The 26,635-nt window shown below is 34.8% G+C and overlaps 1 long non-coding RNA gene across 2 annotated transcripts; it reads right to left on the reverse strand.

The window, feature by feature from the left end:
• Positions 1–8,873: 8,873 nt before the first annotated feature.
• LOC110900068 lies at positions 8,874–10,701 on the reverse strand. 2 transcript variants are annotated; one of them, XR_002570749.2, is made up of 5 exons: positions 10,636–10,701; positions 10,487–10,545; positions 9,682–10,037; positions 9,250–9,557; positions 8,874–9,141 (listed from the first exon to the last, which is right to left on the reverse strand). It is a non-coding gene; the product is annotated as an uncharacterized LOC110900068 (long non-coding RNA). The 2 variants fall into 2 exon arrangements; XR_004861567.1 differs by having other exon boundaries at positions 9,682–10,545.
• Between the last annotated feature and the right edge of the window lie 15,934 nt (positions 10,702–26,635).

Raw genomic sequence — 26,635 nt, forward strand, 5'->3', positions numbered from 1 at the left:
TTGATTAATTTAATTATATAAATGAGTTTTGCAGTGTTTAATAGATAGAAAATCAGACAGTTGGGCTTATCGCGTACATACTGGAGGATAAGAGGTATTGTACGTTAACTGACCCCCCTCTCTCTCTCTCTCTCTCTATATATATATATATATATATATATATATATATATATATATATATATATATATATATATATATATATATAGGGAGCCGCTAAAATAAAAATCACCCCCAGTTGTAAGAACTGTGAGAACCACTCTCGACCAATCAGATTATGCCAACCAAAAGGATTGTTTGGTCATTTACCCCAAATGTCAATTCTCCCCTTCTCTCTCTTCATTTAAACCCATCAGACTTTCCTCTCTCCTCATTTGTTTCTTTCATCTTCTCTGTTTTCATTTCTTTCAAAAAAGCAAGTACTTGATCTTCTTCCCAACCCATAACCCACTCTTCTCTCTGCTAATCCGTCACCGGAGATCACACTCCGACCGCCACCTCCATCACTCGCACTCTCCGCCTCATCCACCACCCCGACCCCCTCACCAAAATAAAAACCCAAACCAAAAGTATGCTCACCAGAAGAGGGTTTTCAAAGGGGGTTTTCGATGTTTGGGACTTTTGCGACAGTTGATTTTTGCGGGGGTGAAGGGCGGTCGTGGGGGTGGGGTTGATGGCGACGGTGGGTGAAGGTGGTTGCAACCCATCTCAGATCTGCAAAAACTCACAGATCGGCAATCCATCTCAGATCTAAAAAATAGAGATGGTGGCTGCAACTGTTCTGAAACGACCGGAAGAAGATCGGTGTCTCGTGCACACTATCCATCTCCGGTGAGAGGTAAGCAACAGTCTCCGGGTTGGGTCATGTTTTGAGTTGCTGCATTGTTTTCAAAAATTGTTTTGACCTTCCTTGTAATTTAACATGATTAGGTTGCGAGAGAAGAGGGCCTTCACGAACAGATAGGAAAAGATATTTATTTTGATCTAGCGGATCATAACAAAGTTCGTAGCTTCTCTATCCAAAAACAAACACCTTTTGCTCTTTTTAATGTAATATATCCGGTTGCTTTTCCATTTTTCTTTTCTTAAACGTTATTATCTTAGTTTTTTCTATAATCATAACCAGTGGTTGCGGCATTAGATTTTTTATATGTGGGTTTGAATCTGTGGGGTTTTGCTGGGTTTTGTTGGTGCTTTTTGCTAGATTCGAACACTGATTTTTTGGATAGTGATTTCAAATAACAACAGTAATTTTGAATGTTTGGATAGTGATTTTTGAATCACAACAGTGATTTTTGGATAGTGATTTTTTGGATAGTGATTTTTGGTGATTTGTGAATTTTTTGAATGTTTGAACAGGTTACCTTTTGCTAGGTTTTGTTTGAACAGATATCGAAATCAAGGCATGGTTACCTTTTGATTACGTGGGTTTTGATATGGTCGATTTTGGGCGGCGATGATGAAAAAAAACGTAAATTTAGATGACGATGGCGCGACAAGGATGGCGGAGGGTAGGTTTTTTGAACCTGCAGCCCCACTTTTGCAGCCTTTTTGATTATCGGATAATCTAAGCCAAACTCCTTTTTTTCGAGATACCCTTTGTTTTGATGTTGTTGGTTCCCCCCCCCCCCAGTCGATGATGATAACAATATATCTGAGACACCTCCCGAGTTTGCGATTTCTGGGTGCGTTTTTGCGTAAAAAAGTTTTTGTAAAAAAAAAAAATTAAACCGTAAACTTTTTAACGTAAACCGTAAACTTTTTAACGTAAACCGTAAACTTTTTAACGTAAAACGTAAAAATGTGAAGCGTAAAAAGTTTTACGTAAAACGTAAATGTAAAATGTTTTACGTAAAACGTAAATCGTAAAATGTTTTACGTAAAACGTAAAACGTAAAAAGTTTTAACGTAAAATGTAAAAAGTTTAACGTAAAACGTAAAACGTAAAAAGTAAAAAGTTTTACGTAAAACGTAAAAATTTTAACGTAAAACTTAAAAAGTTTAACGTAAAACTTAAAACGTAAAAAGCCTAAAAAGGTTAACGTAAAACGTAAAACGTAAAAAGTTTAAACAACGCGTAAAAAACGGCGCTTGAAAAATGGCGCGGCAAAAACCGGCGCCTAAAACCGGGCCTAAAAAACGGCACTTTAAAAACTTCGGTCGAAAAAACGGCGTGAAAAAACGAAGCGTAAAACGGGTCGTAAAAAAACGCGCGTAAAAAATGGGTCGTAAAAAAACGCGCGTAAATTTTTTTATCAAAAAATCTAATTTCAAAATGTTTTTTAAGCAACTAGATAGCTGCTTATACAACTGTTAAAATTATTCTATGAATCTGTAATTCGTCATAATAATCTAATCTACAAACGAAAAGATACTTACCTAATTCATCGAAACCTTTTCTGGACGTCGTTGTCCCGCTGACTATTGCGAAATCCTACCCCGTGCTTAAGTCGTGGTCATTTGTAATTGAATGAGCCGAGGATATCCAGGACACGACCGCATTAACCCCCAATGTTTAAGTTATCAAGCAAAAAGATTAAAACGGGTTATGCGAATTTTCTAGTCACAATCCGACATATGATCCCATACTTGTCCAAACGGTAAAAATTTACCGTATCCCAAGCTCGTATAGGGAAAATATGTTAAGAGTATTTACCTGGCTTAATATCTTATAGTCAAGATATAATAATAATCACAACCGATATAACAAATAACTTAGCGCGGTTGCAATCTACTGGACGCCCTATTCTAGAATGAATGGTATAATAATCAATTAGAATCTTAACGGGTCATAGACTTGGATCGGTTAACTTATAAACAATGAAAACGGTACGGTACGCTAGATTAAGCGGTGACCGGATAGAATGTAGTTTAAACCCTTACAAATACTAAGACTTGTATAATATGGGTAAACATAATTACATTCTTGAATTTGAAAGAAATTGAAAAGAATTGACCCGATTTGGTTAACTTACGTAAACTAGTTACATAAGCTAACCGTACGCGCCTAGGCGGTATCGGGTGATCGGATGAGCTATGAACATGTTCATTATGCCAAAACATGTTAGTTATATTACCACATCAGTAGGTTATCCATATTGTATGCACATTATGGTTTAAAACCCATTTATGCACAAAAGGGCATAATAGGTATTTTTATGGCATAATTCAAGAACTTGCATAAAACCTGACAAACGGTTATGATCAAGTAGTATAACCACATAGGGTTATCCTACAAATAATTATGATCATAATGCAACTTAGAATCAGTAGCTAAGTTTGCTAATTCGGGTCAGAATCGAAAGTCAAAGTAAAAGTCAAATTGCTTGACTTTCGATTGCGAACCGACATATAAACTAGAAATGTCAGGCTGAACATGCTTAGACATGTTCTAATATTAGTTACCAGTTGATTTAGTGTCAAAAAAATATGTGTTAAAACATTTATAAGTTCATTTTATAAGATTTCTGAAAATCTGCGTTTTGAGTTTTTATTAAACATAACTTTGACCCGTCATTTGACCAACTTAACGTGATTTCCAAGAGGTACCCTTTTAAGGTACCTTATTATGATTACGTAGCCACGTTCGATTCGAACAATGGGTGGACCATAATGGTCTAAACCGAAAGTCAAAAAAAAGTCAATTTGCTTGACCTTCGACTAAATAGTTAGCCTATAAATGAAAAAGCTGAGATGGAACACTTACAAGTGATCCAAGTTGAAAAGATTAACTCATAGGAGGCTCCTTTTATGGTCAGGAACAACTCCAATAGAAGATAGAGAGGAAAATGAGAAATCATCAATGAACTTGGTTGCCCAAGCTTGTTATTTATACTAGAAGAGGATGCACAAAAGATCAATCCAGGTGTTAGGACATGTTCTAGGATGTTAGCATGTGTCCTTTGAGGTGGCAAGAGTTACACAAGAGCTCAGGTTCGCGAGCAAGGTAGGATAAGGGCACACTTCCTTGGCTCCCAAACAAAAACTGCCAGTTCAATGGTTTATGGACTATATGGGTCCAGGGGTTAAGATTCGTAAGCCCTTTAGGCGCCCATGGTTTTTGAATCCATACGGACCGTAAGACCTATAGTCTTGCGGTCCGTAACCGCTTGCCAGTGCCAATAATTTATTTAGCTTACGGTCCGTAAGCACGTATGGCTTATGGTCCGTAAGCGTCACTCAGAGGCCAAAAATTGGCATGTTGACATAAATGGTCCCTCCACGACATTCTTCCATATGTTTTACATATTTAGTCCCTCTCACCAAACAACGTGACCTAAAATGAGATTTATCGGACACGTGTCCTTATATCATTCGACACAAATTTCTGAGGTGTTACATCGGGGAAAAAATTGCATATTAAGCTTTTACGCGTCGCGCGGACTTCAAGTCCTTGCCCACCGCACGCAGCGTGCTCTTTTGGCAGCCGAAGTTTGTTTTTTTTTTTTGTCATAATGGCCCTGAACTTTCATATGTTTGTCATTTTATGTTAAAAGTTTATATTTTAGGGGATTTCAAGTATAGGAAGTGTAGGCATGAATGTGGAGTTTTTTTTTTTTTTTTTTTCCAAAGTAGTGTATTTACAAAAAGTATTTACCTTTTTAGGTACTTTAAAAAGTATTTACCTAAATGGCTACTTTTGTTTATCTCTTTTTTAATTCTTTTTTTATTTTTTTTTGTCTCTAACCTAATCTAATTGGTTAAATCCTAAATTAATGATACCTAAATAAAACATAGTATTTTTATTTAATAAACTGACTTTTTGTAAATTATTATATTTTTTTATCTTACGTTTTTTAATTATAATTAATATATGTCTGTTTTCAATTTGTAATAAAAATACTTTAAGTTTAAAAGTAAAAGTTTATGTATTTCGCTTGGCTTTTTATTCTAAGAATAAAAACTTATTTAGTCATTACTTATTAACAGAGTTGAACAACAATTATACACTTATACAATTAGCAACTTGGGTTGCGTCAACCGCACTATCACACCACTTCATCGAATGCCACCGATTCACTCAAAACAGGCACCGATTCATTCACAACCACCCCGTTTCAATTGAAATCAAAACTTTAACCAACTTTTTCACCGGTTGAATACATCATTCCAGCGTTTCAACTAAAACTATATATTTAAATCCACCGCTTCACATTACATATCGCACCGCTTCGCTCAAATTTTGTCAATTAACCGAAGCAACCCATCAAACCAACGCGTCTCCTCACAAGATCGTTCCAGCATCGTATATACACATATAATTATAACAATTTCGGACAAACATAACCGCTTGCAAAAACCAATCGATTGGGGAGTTGTTGGGATAAACATGTCAATTGTTCGTATCTTTATCTTTATTTTTATATTGTCATGTTCATCAATCCTTATTAGATCCATCACGTTGTTATTTTTGAAGAAATCAAGAAAAGAAAAAACGATCAGGGGTGCGTCAATTCGATTACGGATCATATCAAGAGAGGAAGCACGCCAATTGTATTCGTAGTCCGCACATTTCGATGGAAAACCGAAGAACAAAAAGGAAGGAACCGGTCCTTTCAGGCTTGTGCTTTGTTATTAAAGTCGATTTGTGTTTGTAGTTGAGGAAATGCAGTAAGAGGAACAAAACAGAAACATTCTAGAGCCCGATGGAGAAACGGGAAAAAACGAAACTAAGTTGTAGTGGTGATTGAGATCACCAGCAATAGTGATTTTTGTTTGTTAAAACTTATAATCAAAACCAAAATCTTAAATCTTAAACTTATAAGAAATCATGAAATCGCAAGAGTTGCGACCAATAGAGAAAATCGGAAACGACACAAAATTCCGATTGAATTAAAGCCTTTGGCACAAGTAAAAGAAATAAATTACTTCTTTTCCGATTAATTTAAAGCCTTTGGCAAAAGTAAAAGAAATAAATCACTTCTTTTTTGTACCAGCAAAAACTAAATCACTTCTGTGATTGAATTTGAAGACGTTCAATCAAACTTTTGAAGATAAAAGTCGTAAAACGTCGGATCAGTTTTGAGGTGGTGGAAAAGTTTGTGATTATTGATTAGTTTTATTTTTTGTGGAACCACAAAGCTAAAATTGGTATGAATTTTAAGGGTGGAGATACAATAGCAAGTTTATTTGGCTAAGGCTAGGAAGTGATATTGACCATCCATTTAGTTAATCAAGGGCTAAGATTAAATGAATGAAATTGAAGCAAAAACAAAGAGACACTTAGGTTTGTTAGGGGCATTCTAGTCAATTCAGCACAATAGTTTCTCTCTCCACCGATTCCCCCCATTTTTTAAACGTTAATAACTTTTTCATACGACATTATTTTTTTTATAAAAATTGCATCAAAAAAAACGTGTGTTTTTTTATCTTTAAAACGAGTATACTATTGCTATATTTTCGAAATTTTTTTTTGAAAACCCAGTTGCGTAAAACGCAATGGAGAAAACCCAGTTGCGTAAAACGCAATAAAAAAAACGTAAAAAAATGACTTTTTCTAAAACGCAACGCACTAGAAACACAAAGAAATGTCTTATTTCTAAAACGCAATGACTAGAAAACACAAATAAATGTCTTATTTCTAAAACGCAATAGCCTAAAAACACAAAAGAAAGTGTACTTTCTAAAACGCAATGGACTGAATGTGTTTTACCTAAAACGCAATGCACCCAAAACACTTAAAAATGTCTTATTTCTAAAATGTAATGGCCAGAAAACACTTAAAAATGTCTTATTTCTAAAACGCAAAATGTCTTATTTCTAAAACGCAATGGCCAGAAAACACTTAAAAATGACTTATTTCTAAAACGCAATGGCCAGAAAACAACAGTTTCTGGTCATTACGTTTTAGAAATAAAATATTTTGAAGTGTTTTTACTCATTGCGTTTTAGGTAAACACATTTTTATGTGTATTCACTTCATTGCGTTTTAGAGAGAACAGTTCTTTTGTGTTTTTAGGCCATTGAGTTTTAGAAATAAGACATTTTTATGTGTTTTCTAGGCTTTACGTTTTAGAAATAAGACATTTTTAAGTGTTTTCTAACCATTGCGTTTTAGAAATTAGACCTTTTTAAGTGTTTTCTGGCCATTGCGTTTTAGATATAAGACATTTTTAAGTGTTTTCTAGCCATTGCGTTTTAGAAATAAGACATTTTTAAGTGTTTTGGGTGCATTGCGTTTTAGGTAAAACACATTCAGTCCATTGCGTTTTAGAAAGTACACTTTCTTTTGTGTTTTTAGGCTATTGCGTTTTAGAAATAAGACATTTATTTGTGTTTTCTGGTCATTGCGTTTTAGAAATAAGACATTTCTTTGTGTTTTTGGTGCGTTGCGTTTTAGAAAAAGTCATTTTTTACTTTTTTTTTTTCATTGCGTTTTACGCAACTGGGTTTTCTCCATTGCGTTTTACGCAACTGGGTTTTCAAAAAAAATTCGAAAATATAGCAATAGTATACTCGTTTTAAAGATAAAAAACGCTCGTTTTTTGGTGCAATTTTTATAAAAAAATAATGTCTTATGAAAAAGTTATTAACGTTTAAAAAATGGGGGGAATTGTAGGAGAGAGACTCTATTGTGCTGGATAGACTAGAATGCCCCTAACAAACCCACACGCCTCTTTTTTTTCTTCAATTTCATTCATTTAATCTTAGCCCTTGATTAACTAAATGGATGGTTAAGATCACTTTTTAGCCAAATAAACTTTCTATTATATCTCTACTCTTTAAATCAATCCACAAAGGAATGTACACGGGACATTTTTGAAAAAGAAAACCTGTTTAAAACACAAACCCACCTATTTTATTTTAGTAATGTATATAACTTATCCTTTTCCATGTTAATTACTTTATAAATAGATAATGTCAACAAAATATATTTAATATTAATTTTTATATATTTTGATTTAACAATCTATAAGGAAATAGTACATATTATAATACCTTATTCCAAAACAATTTTTTTTTTCATCTTACTGATGACTTTTATAAATAAAGTACCGCCGCAACGTGCGGATAACACCAACTCGTTGAGAACAAAATACACAAACTAGTAAAGAGAACAAGATTACTCTCTTAACAAATTGAGTGAACGATTAATTTAGTTTTTTATTACTAAGATAAAAGCCAAACTACATATATTTAACTTAAAGGTATTTTTATTACAAATTAAAAATTAAAAACCGAGATATATTATTTGAAAAGCACAATTACGTTGAACATCAATTTACAAAAACGTATGATAAAAAACTTATAACAAGCTAAATACATAATTTTATTAGGTTTCCTTAATTAAGTAAATGATTAAATAAGTCTGTTGTTTTTAGAGTAACAGCTAAACACATAAATTTTTTACTTTCAAACTTGAAGTATTTTTATTACCAATTGAAAACATACATATATTAACTAAAAACGTAAGCTAAAAAATATAATTTGCTTTTTTGAATGCCAAATTTCTTATTCCCTGCTATCTATGGGACTTGAACCCAATACCTCCCCCTCCCAAAGTGTTTAAAGGCTTTTGCCTTTGTCAATTGACCACCATCCCATTGGTAGCTAAAAAATATAATAATTTAGAAAAATAAGTTTATTGAACAAAATCACTATATTTTATTTGGGAATAATTAATTTAGGCTTTAACCAATTAGATTACAGATTACGAGAGAGACAAACCAATTAGAAAAATACTCATTTAGCTAAATACTTTTCAAAATACCCAAAATGGAAAATACTTTTTATAAGTACACTAGTTTGGGAAAAAAAAACTCCATGAATGTGTTACGTATTGTGCGTATACGACTGATGGTATGTATGTATAACAAGTCTTGGTTTTACGTATAAACACTTGTTTAACGATTGATTTCATATAACACAAGTATGATTAATATAAATACGATTTTCTTATTATGATCGAAGTCTCGGATTACAAGATTGGAAATGAAATACGAGTATAAGTTTCTATATATATAAATGTGAATACAATTTTCTAAATATGGATTATACAGAAATGCGAAGCGTTACATGACCCATCGGTATTGTATGCCCTTTCGTCCAGACATAACCATTGGTTTCATAATCAATTTTTGAAACTCGATCCACATGTAACCATGCCTTGATCTTTCTATTGATAGTCGTTGAAAAGATATATACTATCAAGACAAACACTTCAAATTAGAAAGAAGAAAAAGAATTTTCGAGTCAAGTACTCAAAGATAAAACTGAGTTCAACAAGTTTGATGTTGAAGAATATCACATACCTGAATGTTATCTTTGCTATGCGGCATATAGAACTAACAGGTGCGTCATGTCCTTCAAAGATGAATAAGTTAGTGCTTGTTTTAGCATCCTAAACCTTTATTAACCCATGACTTCTTTAAGCTTCAGTATTGTATGCCATTTCGTCTAAATATGGACTATACAGAAATGCTAAGCGTTACATGACCCATCAGTATTGTATGCCATTTCGTCCAGATGTAACCAGGGGTTTCATAATCAATTTTTGAAACTTGATCAACATGTAACCACGCCTTGATCTTTCTATTGGTAGCCGTTGAAAAGATATATACTATCAAGATAAACACTTCAAATTAGAAAGAAAGAAAAAAAAAAGAATTCTCCATTTAAGTACTCAAAGATAAAACTAAGTTCAACAAATTTGATGTTGAAGAAGAGCGTACACTATCACATACCTGAACGTTATCTTTGCTATGCGGCATATAGAACTAACAGGTGCATCATGTCCTTCAAAGAAGAATAAGTTGGTGCCTGTTTTAGCATCCTAAACCTGTATTAACCCATGACTTTTTTAAGCTTCACTTCAAAGCAGTTTGAAGCCGATTCGGGTTCAAACCCTAACCCGATTTGTGCACCTCTAACTTCAACTACTCTCTAAACCTATTTATCAAAAAATGCAGCAGTTAACCCTAAAGATGCCGCCCCTAATGCTATGTTTTCTTGTAGTGCCACCTCACCCTAACCATCATCTTTATGGTTATGATCATCAGCCTTCAGGTTCTCCACACGGAGATGGCTTATGACCATTGCCCTAAAAATGAAATAACATAGAATGTTAAGTTGTTAAGCCCTTAAAATCAATGCCAATTTGATTCAAGTTTTCTGATTAGATTCTTAGAAGTTGCTTGTGTTTAATTCGATGACAAGGGGATAGCCCCTACAAAATTTTATAAGTATAAACTTTGGACAAGTTGTATGTATATGAACTAAACTACTTGAAGATTTGTGTGTAATTGAAAAAACTTTTATTAAAACACCTACAGAAAGAATACCCAATGTAAAATATAGAAAACATATGAATCCTGATTAACTTTACCAAAAAAATATCCAAATTTTTCAGATTCGACTGAATCCCAACGCAAGAGCGTTAAACCTTTTATATTGGTCAATATTCATTTTACACGGTGAGCGTTAAACCTTTTAAAGGATAGCTTGTTAAAGTTCAATGAATTATACAGAATTTATACGATTAACAGCTACCTGAAACGAGTTGGGTCTTCCGAAATCCGATGAGCAGTCAACGATCGTTCTTCAACACCCTACATGATGATACCGATTCTATGTTATGAAAACAAAAACAAAAACAAAAAACTGAAATAAGACCATAACTAGTTTCTGATCAAACTCACCGATGATTTATTGAAGTTGCAGGAAAAAGCAGTAGCCATGTCTGACGGCTGCGGTGGTAGTCTGACAAACGAATAACCAGGGAGAGTAGATTTTATAATCGTGTTTACCCTACAATAATTACATATCTAACCCAATTTTTTTTTTTTTTTTGCATTCCACCCCCTCCACTTAATCCCATTTCTATATTTAACCGTTCATATCTTAAAGTGGTAATTTTAAGTGCAAGTTTTTCTCACCTAACATCTTTTATATACTACGTGAATTTATATAAGACTAGCTTTTTTTTGACGTCGTGCGTTGCGCGAAACCGATTAAATGATAATGTAAAACAAACCTGATTTGAAAATAAAGCTTGATTTTTATAAAGTCAAACCATTAAACGGTTTAGTTTATCATTGTACCGTTTTATGGTATCAAAAAAGAATCATTTTATTAAGAATACAACTTCGTTTTTAACAAAACTTATAACGGAATTTCGAGGGAAAAATCAAGCACAACTACATACTTAAGTTTTAGAAAAAAAAGTTATAAACGTAAATTATTAAAAAATATCTAATTATTTGATAAATTAATATATGTTCCAAAAAAGAATTATTAAAAATGATAAAGGAAATATATGATTTTAAAAAGGAAAAATAAAATAAAATATGTTATTAAAAGTAAATATAATAATAAAACAATTATAACATATTAAATAAAAAAAATAATAAAAAGCTATATATTATTTTAAAAATAAAATTAGTATTCATCGTCCCTCGTTAGCTCTCTCTCTCTCTCTATATATATATATATATATATATATATATATAAGGGTGGAAAAGCCTTTCGTTGATATTCTTAATTTCTCTTTTTTCTTTTCATTAAACATTTAAAATAATTCTATTTCATATGATCAGTTAAAAAGTAAAAATTTTCCGTACGTGTTGTTGCAATCTTTTTGGATTTATAATTGTGTTAGTGTTACCATCCCTGGAGCACCTAAACAATGGTACCTAAGTTTTTTTCCATCTAAAAGGTATTTTAATAGATTTTATCATGTCATAGTTAAGCATTAGTTAATTTAGTTAAGGTTATAACTAATGACTAAATCCCCATTAAGGTTTTTGGAAATGCGAATGGGGTGGCGACATTCATTGAATTTTATATATTTAGAAATATGTTTCAATGCTATTAGGGAAATTAAGTTAACGCCTTCAATTTGGGAAGAAAGTTGATTACTCGATGAGTTAGAAAGTATTATTACGCGAATGTATAATCTAACTTATCAGTCATAATTTCATTATAATTTCCTTAATCGTATAAAAAACGTGCATCATTTTCCCATGTGTTAAGAGCGTATGCATTTTTTTATTTTTTTCAAAAAGGGCCCCGAATTTAAAATCCGCTTTAGGTCTCCAAAATGGTTGAGCTGTCCCTAGTTGTAGACATCTATTCAATGGATTTGGAACTGGGTTAGAGACCCTACTGATAGGGTGGAAGGTCAACAAACAATTGGAGTGGTGTCGATCATGAGATCTTGTTGGTTGCTAGAGTCAGATTCAAGCTTCTTGATGTCGCTAAATCCGATTCAAGCCTCTATTAACCGCATAACATCTAAGTTGAACCTAGCTTGTCAGGGCGTGGATGTGGGCGTTCAAAACTGCCCTCCATCTGTTTGAGGGAGGAGACCAGTTATGATATTTTATGGTATTGTTGGATAGCTAAATCCATTTGGTGGTCGATTAGCTTAAAATTCCATATAAACATATTCTTTGTTCGGGCATTGGAGTGAAAACTTTTAAGGATTAGAAGAAGATTATCGGAGCGGTTCTTTTGGTTGCAGGAACGAGAAGATCTTCAATAATCATCACATTTACTTCACATGACCGACAAATCTAATCTAGCTAAGAGAATTTGTTTCTGGATTAAAAGTAGATCTAAGTATGACAATATTAATTAGGATTTGTGGTGTAAGTTTAATATCCATGATGTAATATTGTAACTGCCGGGGGTTGATTTCTTATTTTATATATAGAAATTTCACGGTTTAAAAAAGTGAATTTAGAGAAGAGTCAATAAACGCAAAACATGAGTTTTCACACTTTTGGTAAATTAAGGGTTTAAAGATTTGTTAAATAAACAACTCATTCTTTGTGAATTAATTATTTCACCGATAATAGCAATGTTAAGGGAAAGTACATAAATTACACATGTTGTGATATAGTATGGATCATAAAAATATATACTAATAACAGTACTATGTACGTGCAAAAGGCAGGCAGAAGGTCATAGTTAGCTTACTTTGTTTTCTATAACTCTTATTCGAAAATCAATGTTACCAAGCATCCCTAGACATGTTGATGAAATATCCATTTTTGTAAAAGAAATTGAAGAGAGTTTGCAGAGATCTTATAGTAAAATGTGGGTGTCAATTTTTATTGGAAGTAGAAAGGTTTGGAGTTATTTATAGGTTTAAATTTATAGTTACTTTTTAAGTAAAGGTGAGGGAGACAACAACTCTTTTCCAATGGTCATAGAGTGTGTGTGTTTGGGATTACGTTTTAAAATGAAAGAATACTTATAATGATCTCCTAAAAATATACCTAATCTAATACTAATAAAAGAATACTTATAATGCCACATGGCATTTTCTTCTCTAACATTCTTCTAATTAATGCCACATGGCATTTTCATCTTTAATTCATTTATAAGATATAACATATAACAATTAATATATAATTCTAATTGATGATAATTCATTAATAATATATAATAATTAATATCTATTTCTAATTTATGATTAAAAAATATACATAAATGATCTATAATATTTAAAACTATGATTTTTGTACTTCTTAAAATAAAATAGTTTAAATTACAAAAGAAAAAAAAAATAAAAACTGTTATCCATATATGAGATTATCTATAAAATCAATATATGAGTTTTTCTAACATATAAATAAAAGCTAAAAAAGAGTAACTAACCAGAGCACTATCTCGCAACAAGACTATAATTTCGTTGAACCCGGTTTTAAAATGGTAGATAGAGAGAAGTTAACGTTTTGAAGTTTTATAGATGAGATAATATTAAGATTTGTAGTTATATTGATTTATGATGTGTTTTCAATTTAATAGAGCTAAGAAATATATTAATTTCATTTTATACCCATTTGTGACATAGTCAATTAACCTTTAATAATGAAAAGATTTATTTATCATATATAAACATTTAATTTATATCACAACTTTACAAATACTATTTATTAATTAAATTCGCATAGCAATTATTAGTAAGAAAAACAAATCTAATTTATGTCATACAAAAAAATTGGCTTTTTACCAATAAAGAGAAAAAGAAAAACTTAAATAATGAATTTTGTAAACAGAATTGAGCTCTTAGAGATTTATTTTAAATAAAAGTTATATTTAAAAGATACACAATGATAAAAATTATTATTATTTATACATTGTTATATGTAACGTAATACATATTTTCATTAATATATAAATTTGTTTATTACATGTTTTTAAGTATTCAACTTTTGTAATACACGACTATTATGGTATTTTCAGTATTACTAATTAAGATGGGTCGGTTTTTGTGATAAAATCAAGTTAGTTGTATGAACTATTATATGGTAATGGAAATTCGTATATATAAAGTTTCGTTGCTAATTAACATAGGACGTTAGTAATATAAAGTTTTTTTAAAGATTATATAACTATATCATTTATATTGTACAAATTCGTGTAATACGCGGGTCTATAAACTAGTATTAATAATAGATTTGTCAGCACACAACATAACTGTGAGCTCATGGTTAGTATATCAAAAACAACAATGAATCTTAATGAAAAGAATGTAGTTAGCATTTTAAAAGAATGGTGCACCTAATGAAAAACATATGAAATGAGTCAAAAATAAAAGTTCTAGCAATGTCTGTTTCTAAAAGCCATGTGGGTATATACGTAAGCTATTATATACACACAAATTTTCCTCGGAATTTAAGGAAACGCATCATTTGTATGGCAGCTAAAGTAATAGATATTCAGAATATTATTAGCATTGTGTGCATACGTTCACATAATTCCTTTTTGAAATACTATGAACAAATAAAAGTCGTTCTATAACCCAGGTCTCAGAACGTTGTAAAAATATTGAGGTGCAACCTCTAACAGCAACCCTAATGGCTTGGTATCCAACGTTGCACCCATTTATGATATATAGGTTGCGCTCATGCCAGTTGTATAGTTGTATAGTGAGGCACAACCTCTAGCAAAAACCCTAATCGCCATTAATGTTGACCAAGGTTTTTGCTCTCATCAGATCTACGCGAAGATCGACGGTTTATGACCTAAAACGCATCACAAGCATCATATAGGTCCTTTATGACTATAAACACTTGATACCATGTCACCTTTAATGTAAAACTAACCTTGAATCGCTTGAAACCCACAATTCAGGTTTGATGCCTTGAGTTCACCAACTAAAGGTCTTCAAATCCTTATCCTTCCGCTCGAAAATGAACACTTAGAAACCCCTCGTTGTTTCCCTTAAATCTCATTCCAGTTCTTTCTCTCTTTATACTCTAGAATGATCAAGATGAAGAACCAAAATGAAGCTTTTGGGTTTCTTTCCTTTAAATACTTTGTCCCTCATGAGCTATTAATAAAATCCTTTTATAAGAATTTGGGGCGTTACCATAGTCGCCTAACTAGGGTATATCCCATTACCAATATAATAACCATATTTTATATTCAACGCCATTTACACAAAATATAATGAACTACTACGTAGTTGTCATTGTAAGAAATATACAGATTTTTTGAGGTCAAATTTCTCAATTGAAATTTACATGCAGCATGCTATAATATATGTTCTTCCTTTAAAACAATATTTTCATATTGATCTCTTGCATGGGTTGACACACTTAACAAAAAGACTCCATGCACATCTTTCACTATTATATCCAAGTATTCAACGTAATACTTACTTTGTAGACATTCAGTAACTACTTCCTGTAGCTGGTAAGGAGTGAGGAGGGCGCCTGCGCATCTCCAATTAAGAAGATCACCAAATTTGTTTTCATGAGTAGTTACCAAATTACTCAGCAGTCATAATCATATTCTATGTGTTTTCAGCGCTTTTTCCCAAATAACAATAGTAGGTGAAAAGGTTAAAGTTTTGAAAATAAGAATGTTTATGTTGGGAGAGAATCATCAGAAAACTACATATAAATCAGAAAACTAAAAAGCATAAAAATATACCAACTTTTTTTACAATTTTTTTATAAAAATCGCTACTTTTTATGTAAAAAAACCTTTTTCAAAAAGAAAAAAAAATTGTGTTGTGCATGTGCATTATATGTATATGCTCCAAATGCAGTTAGCTTTTCAGTTTAGTTTATCTTTTAGGGTTAAATTTTTTGAGGGTTTTGGATTAGGATTAGGTTTTTTGGTGGGGGAAAGGGGGTTAGGTTTTTTGGGGTGTGCGGGGGAGGGGGTTTAGGTTTTTTGGGTGCGGGTGTGGGTGCGGGTGCGGGTGGGGGGTTTAGGTTTTTGGGGGGTGCGGGGGTGGGGGTTTACGTTTAGGGTTTAGTTTTAGGTTTTCTATGGTGGGTGGGGGTTTAGGTTTTTTTAGGGTGGGGGTTTAGGCTTTTGGTTGGAGGGTGGATTTAGGTGTTTGGATAGTGGGGGTGAGGGGTTTAGTCTTTTCGTATTAATGCGCATGTGTAGTACAACTTTTTTTAAATAAAAAATTATACATAAAATATAGCGATTTTTATATAAAAAAAAAAAATTGGTAAGTTTTTTGGTTTTCTCATTTTAACTAGTTTTCTTATGATTCATTACTTGTGTATGTTATGTATTTACTCGTGTGTGACTCAATATGGAAATAAGAAAGACAAAATCATATGTAGTCTTTTCATTTCTTTTATACGTTGAGGAAACTTATATATATATATATATATATATATATATATATATATATATATATATATATATATATATATATATAGGGACAGGATTTAGAGAGAACGGTGAAAAGTGTGAGAACGGTAAGAACGATTTTGGTGGTGACATGTGGCATTGATGCTTAATTACACTAAGCGGTAATATTGTCAAAAACCCACTCACATGAACTGAGTGTTCAAAAAAACGCCATAAAAACACACAATTCAGAAAAAACGTCATGAAAATACCCAGTTAAAAACGCCATAAAACACCCAGTTCAGAAAAACGCCATGAAAAACGCAGTTGAAAACGTCATAAAACACTTAGTTCAGAAAAACGCCATGAAAATGCCTAGTTAAAACGTTATAAAAACACCTAGTTAAGAAAAATGCCATGAAAATATATAGTCTAAAACGCCATAAAACACCAAGTTCAGAAAAACGACATTAAACCCGGTTAATGTTTTTTTCGAAAAGTATATCAATTGTATACTCGTTGGAAAGATAAAAAGACACTGAGTTTTATGGTGTAATTTTTTTTTAAAAATAATTACGTATAAAAAAGTTAATGTCGTTTAAATATAATGGGGAAAATGGCATGTGATTAGCATGTGCACCTTTGTTTAGATCTTCCTATTTTACCCCTCCTGGTAGTTCCAAGGCCCCTACTATTTACAGAAATGCCACCGCATCAATCTCAGCCACAAACCACTAAGATCTTGTGGCTGAGAATCGTTCTCACCGTTCTCACACTTTGAGGCGTTCTCTCCTGATCCTATTCCTATATATATACGAGTGAATTTCAAGGATTGTCCTTTATCTTTATACCCATTTTCAGACGTTGTCATTTATGTTTCAAATTGATGAGTTTTGTATTTTATCTTATAAAAAGCATCACGTTGTGTCGTTTAAGCATAACCCAGTTTGTTTTTTCAGTTAAATGTGGGGCGAACTGATGCGTGTCAGTGTGTATATGTTTTAGGTATATATTTTAAGCCCTTTTTACACTTTTTAGCCAAGTTTTAAATTTATAAAACACGATATTTACTAACATTAAACACACATATGGGCAAGTGCACCCATCGTGGACGTAGTATAGTGTTGGTAAGATACCGAGGTCGTCCAATGACACAAGAGCTTTTAGTACCAGTTTATCCTCAACATCTAATCAATCAAAATGTTAGAAAAAGGTTTTTAAACTAAGAAAATAAAACTAACTAAAATGCTGAAAAATAAAATAAAAATAAAACAGATAGACAAGATGAATCACTTGGATCCGACTCGTGTGTAGTGTAACCTTTGATTATTTTTGCACTTTTGCACTTGTTTAAGAGATTATCTTAGTTATTGTAGTAGGCCTCTCTTTTGAAGGCGACGTTACCCTCAACCCAGTAGTTTGAGTCAGCAAGGATACAATCCTAAAGGGTCGGATTATTGAAAGATAATTAATTAAGTTATTAATGCATATTGTGGTAGGCCCTTCTTTTGAAGGCGACGTTACCCTCGGCTACGTAGTCTGAGTCAGCAGGGATACAGTCCTAAGTAGCCGGATTAAAGTTTTAATAGTAGTTTAACTTATGAGGGGGTCAAAGAGTTTGGACCCCCGCCATCCAATACCTTTGGGTATTGAAGGAGGTCCTACTAAATTTGACCCAGGTCCTTTGCAGGATCTATACACTGAACAATGGCAACACTCTTACCAACCGTTCCCTTAACCCCCGACCAGGTAGCCAACATACCTCCATATAGACCGTGGAAATATGAATGGTGAAAATCTTTTATTTTATATAGACAGTAAAATAATGCCAAGACACCACGGACAAACGATAAGGAAGAATCACCTTCAACATAAGAAACTAGTAATTAAAGTCATTAATACAAAACCAATTAAAAAGTGCAAAAGATTAAAAATAAAAAGTATTACACTAAACATTTGTCTTCACCAAGTGATGTAAGAGACTTAGGCAAACATGACCTTTGATTGTCAAGAACTCTTACGATCAATCTTGGATCCCAAGACGACTCACACACTCTATGATGGACAATGGATGATGGTGGTGGATGATGGTGTTGTGATGGTGGTGGGTGGTGGGTGAAGTGTGAGAGAGGTGGTGTGCCAAGGGATGAGTTGCAAGAGCTCAAACACTCCTATTTATAGGCTGAACAGAAGCTCGGGCACGGCCCCGTGTCCATCCGCGTCTCTCTCTTCATTAATTGCAATTCGCAATTTCATTAAATGCGTCTGCAGGAAGTTGACCATGCCCCCGTGTTCGCTGGGCACGGCCCCGTGGTGGGCAACAGAAGCTTCTATGAGTTTGTCTTATCTGCTGACACTTGGGCACGGCCCCGTGCTCACTGAGCATGGGGCGTGTTCAGTCTTCTGTCTTCTTTGTTTTGCTTGGGAAGATGCTGTCGGGAGGTCGGGCATGTCATTTTTGTTCCTTTTCTTGTATTTATGATAGATTTAGCTGTCTTTTTGCTTCTTTTGTTCATTTGAGTTCATTTAATCCTGAAAATACAAAAGGAAGACAAAAGCACACTTTTTCCAACATTAGTACTAAAAAGGGTTAGTTTTATGCCACAATTAATGTAATTTATATGTTGCATTTTACACACATCAAATACCCCCACACTTGAATCTTTGCTTGTCCTCAAGCAAATCTCTTTATTATGTGGCTTACACACCCAAATGGAATGGGTAGAAGAGAAGTTTTGGGCTTATCTTGATATGCGCAAAATGCAACATATAAATTATATCAAATGTGGCATAAAACTAACCCTTTTTTAGTACTAATGTTGGAAAAAGTGTGTTTTTGTCTTCCTTTTGTATTTTCAGGATTAAATAAGCTCAAATTAACAAAAGATGCAAAAAGACAGCAAAATCTAACATAAATACAAGAAGAGGAACAAAAGTGGAATGCCCGACCCCTCAACAGCATCTTCCCAAGCAAAACCAAGGACACAGAAGACTGAACACGCCCCGTGCTCAGCGAGCACGGGGCCGTGCCCAAGAAGTAGCAGAAAAGACAAACCTTTAGAAGCTTCTATTGCCCACCACGGGGCCGTGCCCAGTGGACACGGGGGCGTGGTCAGACTCCTGCAGGCGCATTTATTGTAATTGCGAATTACAATTAATGAGGAGAGAGACAAGGATGGACACGGGGCCGTGCCCAGCAGGCACGGGGCCGTGCCCGAGCTTCTGTTCAGCCTATAAATAGGAGTGCTTGGAAACATTTCAACTCATCCCTTGGCACACCACCTCTCTCACACTTCACCCACCACCCACCACCACCATAACACCATCATCCACCACCATCATCCATTGTTCATCATAGAGTGTGTGAGTCGTCTCGGGATCCAAGATTTATCGTAAGAGTTCTTGACAATCAAAGGCCATGTTTACCTAAGTCTCTTACATCACTTGGTGAAGACAAGTGTTTAGTGTAATACTTTTTATTTTTAATCTTTTGCACTTTTTAATTGGTTTTGTATTAATGACTTTAATTACTAGTTTCTTATGTTGAAGGCGATTCTTCCTTATCGTTTGTCCGTGGTGTCTTGGCATTATTTTACTGTCTATATAAAATAAAAGATTTTCACCATTCATATCTCCACGATCTACATGGAGGTATGTTGGCTACCTGGTCGGGGGTTAAGGGAACGGTTTGGTAAGAGTCTTGTCGTTGTTCAGCGTTTAGAGATCCTGCAAGGGACCTGGGTCAAATTTAGTAGGACCTCCTTCAATGCCCAAAGGTATTGGATGGCGGGGGTCCAAACTCTTTGATCCCCTCATAAGTTAAACTACTATTAAAACTTTAACCCAGCTATTTAGGAGTGTATCCCTGCTGACTCAGACTACTTAGCTGAGGGTAACGTCGCCTTTAAAAGAGGGGCCTACCACATTATCCATTAATAACTAATTAATTATCTTTCAATAATCCGACCCTTTAGGATTGTATCCTTGCTGACTCAAACTACTGGGTTGAGGGTAACGTCTCCATCAAAAGAGGGGCCTACTACAATAACTAAGATAATCTCTTAAACAAGTGCAAAAGTGCGAAAATAATCAAAGGTTACACTAACACACGAGTCGGATCCAAGTGATTCATCTTGTCTATCTGTTTTTATTTTTATTTTTATTTTCAGCATTTTAGTTAGTTTTATATTCTTAGTTTAAAAAAAATCTCTTTCTAACATTTTGGTTTGATTAGACATTGAGGATAAACCGGTACTAAAAGCTCTTGTGTCCTTGGACGACCTCGGTATCTTACCAACACTATACTACGTCCACGATGGGTGCACTTGCCCATATGTGTGTTTAGTGTTAGTAAATATCGTGTTTTATAAATTTAAAACTTGGCTAAAAGTGTAAAAAGGGCTTAAAATATACATCCAAATTATAACACACTTCACGCACATCAAGTTTTTTGGCGCCGTTGCCGGGAATACAAGGATTTTAAGAAAGTTAGGAATCAAAGGCCTAATCATTTTTTTTTATTTTTTTTTTAATTTTTAGGATTTTCTTAATTTTTCAGCTTCTGCAGAACTCAGCACGGGCCGTGCCCGCTGAACACGCCCCGTGCCCAATCTTTGGAACTGGCAATCCTGTTTTAAGTCAGACAGTAAGCTGAACACGGGGCCGTGTCCACTCAACACGCCCCCGTGCCCAAGATTCAGTTGCTGCTGAAAACAGAACCGTAAGATCCCGACGGTTGGTAAATTCTGACACAAAAATGAGTAATGACGATTTTTTTTACTTTCGGCACTCTTATGGTACATGGTGTCAATTATGTGGAGGCGGACATAAAGAATTAGAATGTTATTTCCTAAACAATAAGCCCCACTATATAGACCCATCGTTTCCTTGTATCCTTAAGAGGGACGAAAGTAAAAATAACCCTTATCTCTCCCTCGAAGGCGCCCAACCAGATATTTTAGGAGAAATGCTTCTTGATGAACTATTTCAACTAGAAGAACAGATTCTTAATTGGTTAAAAGAACTTAGGATGGATTTTCTAAATTCATCTCAAGACAATAACCAAGAAGAAGTGTTGGGATCGCATTCAAACAACCTCGTTGCTCCCGATAATACCTTCGACTTTAGCAAAGACTTGGACGATAGTCGTCCCTGTGTCGATTGTGCCGTGAAGGACTCTCCATCGACTTCGTTCGGTGCATACATAGACCTGAGCGATTCGGCATGTACCTTCTTTAACGAGAGGCCGGAAAAGAGTTGGACTTGTCCACCTAAAAAAAACATAGGAATTACCCTCACCGACAACCTCTTGCGTTCTCGTCTTAGTCTAGAGTAATTAAGGTATCTTAGGTACTTTGGGGTTGTTCCAACCAGTAAGGAACCACCCGATACAAATAAGTTCCTTAGTAAATAGAAAAACACCATAAGACAGCTTCCAGACACGGGGCCGTGTCCAGCTCAGCACGCCCCCGTGTCCACCTAAAAGATTCTCTTCTGATTTTGTCGGAATACGGACAAAATGTGTCAGGATTTTAACTGCACACGGGGTCGTGTCCAACGCGCTGTCATTTTCTTTAAATGCAGCCTGATTCCTGCTCATTTTGACCACTTCAAAAGACAGAAATTCCTGGGATCTTCAATCATACTATCCTAGGTATGTTCTAAAAGAAGGTTCCAAGAACCATCTTGTCTTTTCCCACTTTTGTTCATTACCTTCTCTTTCAATTTTTCAACCATTTCCTCCATTAAAGCTTTGAAACTTCATGATTCCAACCTTTAGTGTAAAGTTTGTAAGGTTATTATCCAAGGGATCTTACTCAAAATAAGTTGTGCAACTTTGTTTTAAATTATCTGTGCTTAAAAACTTGACTAAAAAACATGAAAATAATTTAAAACTCCAAGATTCCTTAATCTAAAAACCTACAGACAACTGGACACGGGGCCGTGCTCAGCAAGCACGGGGCCGTGTCCGAGGTACTGTTTCGTAAAAATTGAGCTCTTTTCGGTCTATTTCCCTAGAAATGGCAAGCAGGACAAGCGGGACGTCTTCATCAAGAAATAACCGACAGGGGAGATAATCATCAACGGCAGAAGACTCTCTTGTAAACTATGTTTACGCTCTAAGAGAGGCTATTAATGAAATGACGGGGGTGGAAGAAGCATTGGTCGACCGTATCAACCATCTAACAGTGGGACTGGAAGGGTGTCTCCGTGAAGTAAACCTATTGCACCAGAGGTTAAACCTTCTCGCCTCTCCTCCTTTGGTACCTATAATAACCCAAAGGGCATGGAACGTGGTCCCCGAAGTCATCATACCCGCCGAATGGTACGCCATACACCCGGAGCCTCCGCAAGGGATAGTGCAAGGAGTCCCGGTGGGTGTTCCCCCTCCTCCGCAAGATGTTGAGGAAAATGAAGCCGCTTTCTTCCTCCCAAGGGAGATAGAAGAATGGCTTTAACAACATCTAGGAAGAAAACCATCAGCCAAGAGTCCTACTACATCGGGAAACTATTCGCGAAATTTTCGCAACAAAGAAGTAGAACTCTTTATGATAACTTTATGTACCTCCTGACCTATCTAGTTAAGATTTTTCGCTTTTATTTCTTTTTACTTTTCTAGGAACTTGTGTAATTCTCTTTATGAATGAAATGATGGTTTTAAGGTTTGGATGGTGTTGTAATAAATAAAACACAATCTGGATGGTAAAGGATAACAAGGGAAACGAGAAACATAGCCCCATGCACTAAAACAGAGCAATCCGACAACAATCTCTCATTACAGTAGGCTCAGCACGGGCCGTGTCCACCCAACACGGCCCCGTGCTGCACAATCTGCAGCAAATCGCCCAGTTCAGGTAACTGGACACGGGGACGTGTTCACTGAACACGCCCCCGTGCCCAGGTTTCTGTTTCTTTTCTTAAATTTTTGTCACTGACACCTGAACATGGGGCCGTGCCCGGTCCCCACGGAGCCGTGTCCAGATTGGCAGTAACATAAAATTATGCTTGTAACACCATTTTACACATTCAATGAACCTAAAAACTTATTTTTGGGATACATTGAGGACAATGTGTAATTTAAGTGTGGGGGGATGCTAAAACCTTGAATTTTGCAAGTCCTAATAACAAGTCTTACACAAAACTCTATTGGAACCGCTAATCACCCCAAATTTTTTCCAAAAATTTTTTTCATTTTTTTACTTGTCTAAGTTTAAGTTGGGAATTCAAGTCTTAATAAGGTTATATTTTTACAAATTTACAACCGATAGCGTCGTGATAAAAAAGAACCAACATAAGAAGATTATGAAAAGGCATGACAAACTTAGTTAAAATATGATTATATATACTTGATCACATAAAAACCCTTTTCCCACAAAAGTGAGTTTTGAGCCTTTAACAAGCATACAAATATATATATCTTTACACTAAATGCTCATGTTTCGTTTCTTGTGTGAATAGCCGCTTGGTTCATACGACTCTAGAACTTGCCACAACAATAAATTCCCGGTCCTTACCAACTTAAACCCGAGTAAGTAAATGATGGAGGCATTAGGGCTAACCCTTTTTCATTCTACACCATTATTATTTTTTTTACCACCTACCCAAAATCCCCCTAGTTAACCCCTTTGAGCCTAAACCTTTTCATTTCTTAACCCAAAACAACCCTTTTTACACACCTAAACCTTTTTATTTTATTTTTTTAGTAACAACGTTCGGTTCGCTTATGACTTCCTTTAAAAAAAAAAATTCGATGAAGCTAAAAAAAAAAGTTTATCAACTATCTTTGTTTGAACAACCCATCGAAATAAAAAAAAATAGGAAAAATAAAGTCTTTCAATTCAACGTTTGTTACGCCATTCGCCCTTTTTACTAACCACCAACCCAACCACCCACCTTTAGCCCAAGCCAAAAAACCCAGAAAGTCCTCTTGATATTTACAAAAGTATATAGTTAAAAAGGAGGAGGATTGATTGCTTGGCAAGCTTATGGTAGAAGTAAGTTCCATGCTGCTCTCGAGTGATTCACTAAAAAAATACACCTTCGGCCGAGTGTTGAGTGATCTCCCGTTAGGTATGTGAACTTGTATATATATGAGATTTTAAAAAGGTATGTTATGCCCAAATAAGTAATTTATCTTAAAGAATGTTCTTAATAAATCATGTCGAATAGGATTGTAAATAAATAAAAATAAAACCTCAATAAAGAATCTTGGAAATCCCGACACTCTATGACAAGCCCAAAACCTTCTCTTCTACCCATTCCATTTGGGAGTGAATAAAGCCACATTATAAAGAGTTTTGCTTGAGGACAAGCAAAGATTCAAGTGTGGGGGTATTTGATATGCGCAAAATGCAACATATAAATTATATCAAATGTGGCATAAAACTAACCCTTTTTAGTACTAATGTTGGAAAAAGTGTGTTTTTGTCTTCCTTTTGTATTTTCAGGATTAAATGAGCTCAAATTAACAAAAGGTGCAAAAAGACAGCAAAATCTAACATAAATACAAGAAAAGGAACAAAAGTGGAATGCCCGAGCCCTCAACAGTATCTTCCCAAGCAAAACCAAGGACACAGAAGACTGAACACGCCCCGTGCTCAGCGAGCACGGGGCCGTGCCCAAGAAGCAGCAGAAAAGACAAACCTTTAGAAGCTTCTATTGCCCACCACGAGGCCGTGCCCAGTGGACACGGGGGCGTGGTCAGACTCCTGCAGGCGCATTTATTGTAATTGCGAATTACAATTAATGAGGAGAGAGACAAGGATGGACACGGGGCCGTGCCCGAGCTTCTGTTCAGCCTATAAATAGGAGTGCTTGGAGACATTTCAACTCATCCCTTGGCACACCACATCTCTCACACTTCACCCACCACCCACCACCACCATAACACCATCATCCACCACCATCATCCATTGTCCATCATAGACTGTGTGAGTCGTCTCGGGATCCAAGAATGATCGTAAGAGTTCTTGACAATCAAAGGCCATGTTTGCCTAAGTCTCTTACATCACTTGGTGAAGACAAGTGTTTAGTGTAATACTTTTTATTTTTAATCTTTTGCACTTTTTAATTGGTTTTGTATTAATGACTTTAATTACTAGTTTCTTATGTTGAAGGTGATTCTTCCTTATCGTTTGTCCGTGGTGTCTTGGCATTATTTTACTGTCTATATAAAATAAAAGATTTTCACCATTCATATCTCCACGGTCTATATGGAGGTATGTTGGCTACCTGGTCGGGGGTTAAGGGAACGGTTTGGTAAGAGTCTTGCCGTTGTTAAGCGTTTAGAGATCCTACAAGGGACCTGGGTCAAATTTAGTAGGACCTCCTTCAATGCAAACTACTATTAAAACTTTAACCCAGCTATTTAGGACTGTATCCCTGCTGACTCAGACTACTTAGCTGAGGGTAACGTCGCCTTCAAAAGAGGGGCCTACCACATTATGCATTAATAACTTAATTAATAATCTTTCAATAATCTGACCATTTAGGATTGTATCCTTGCTGACTCAAACTACTGGGTTGATGGTAACGTCGCCTTCAAAAGAGGGGCCTACTACAATAACTAAGATAATCTCTTAAACAAGTGCAAAAGTGCGAAAATAATCAAAGGTTACACTAACACACGAGTCGGATCCAAGTGATTCATCTTGTCTATCTGTTTTTATTTTTATTTTTATTTTCAGCATTTTAGTTAGTTTTATTTTCTTAGTTTAAAAAAAATCTTTTTCTAACATTTTGGTTTGATTAGACGTTGAGGATAAACCGGTACTAAAAGCTCTTGTGTCCTTGGACGACCTCGGTATCTTACCAACACTATACTACGTCCACAATGGGTGCACTTGCCCATATGTGTGTTTAGTGTTAGTAAATATCGTGTTTTATAAATGAGTAAACTGCCAATTTGGTCCCTGAGGTTTGGTCACTTTTGCCACTTTAGTCCAAAACTCAAACATTTTGCATCTGGGTCACTGTGGTTTCAGTTTTATTGCCATTTTGGTCCAAAAATGAAATCAGGTCATATTTGTCTTATAAAATCCTACAATTTTGTCATTTTCCTAAAGGGCAAATCAGGTCATATTTGTCTTA

Source organism: Helianthus annuus, chromosome 6, assembly GCF_002127325.2.
Source record: "Helianthus annuus cultivar XRQ/B chromosome 6, HanXRQr2.0-SUNRISE, whole genome shotgun sequence".
NCBI classification, from domain to species: Eukaryota; Viridiplantae; Streptophyta; class Magnoliopsida; order Asterales; family Asteraceae; genus Helianthus; species Helianthus annuus.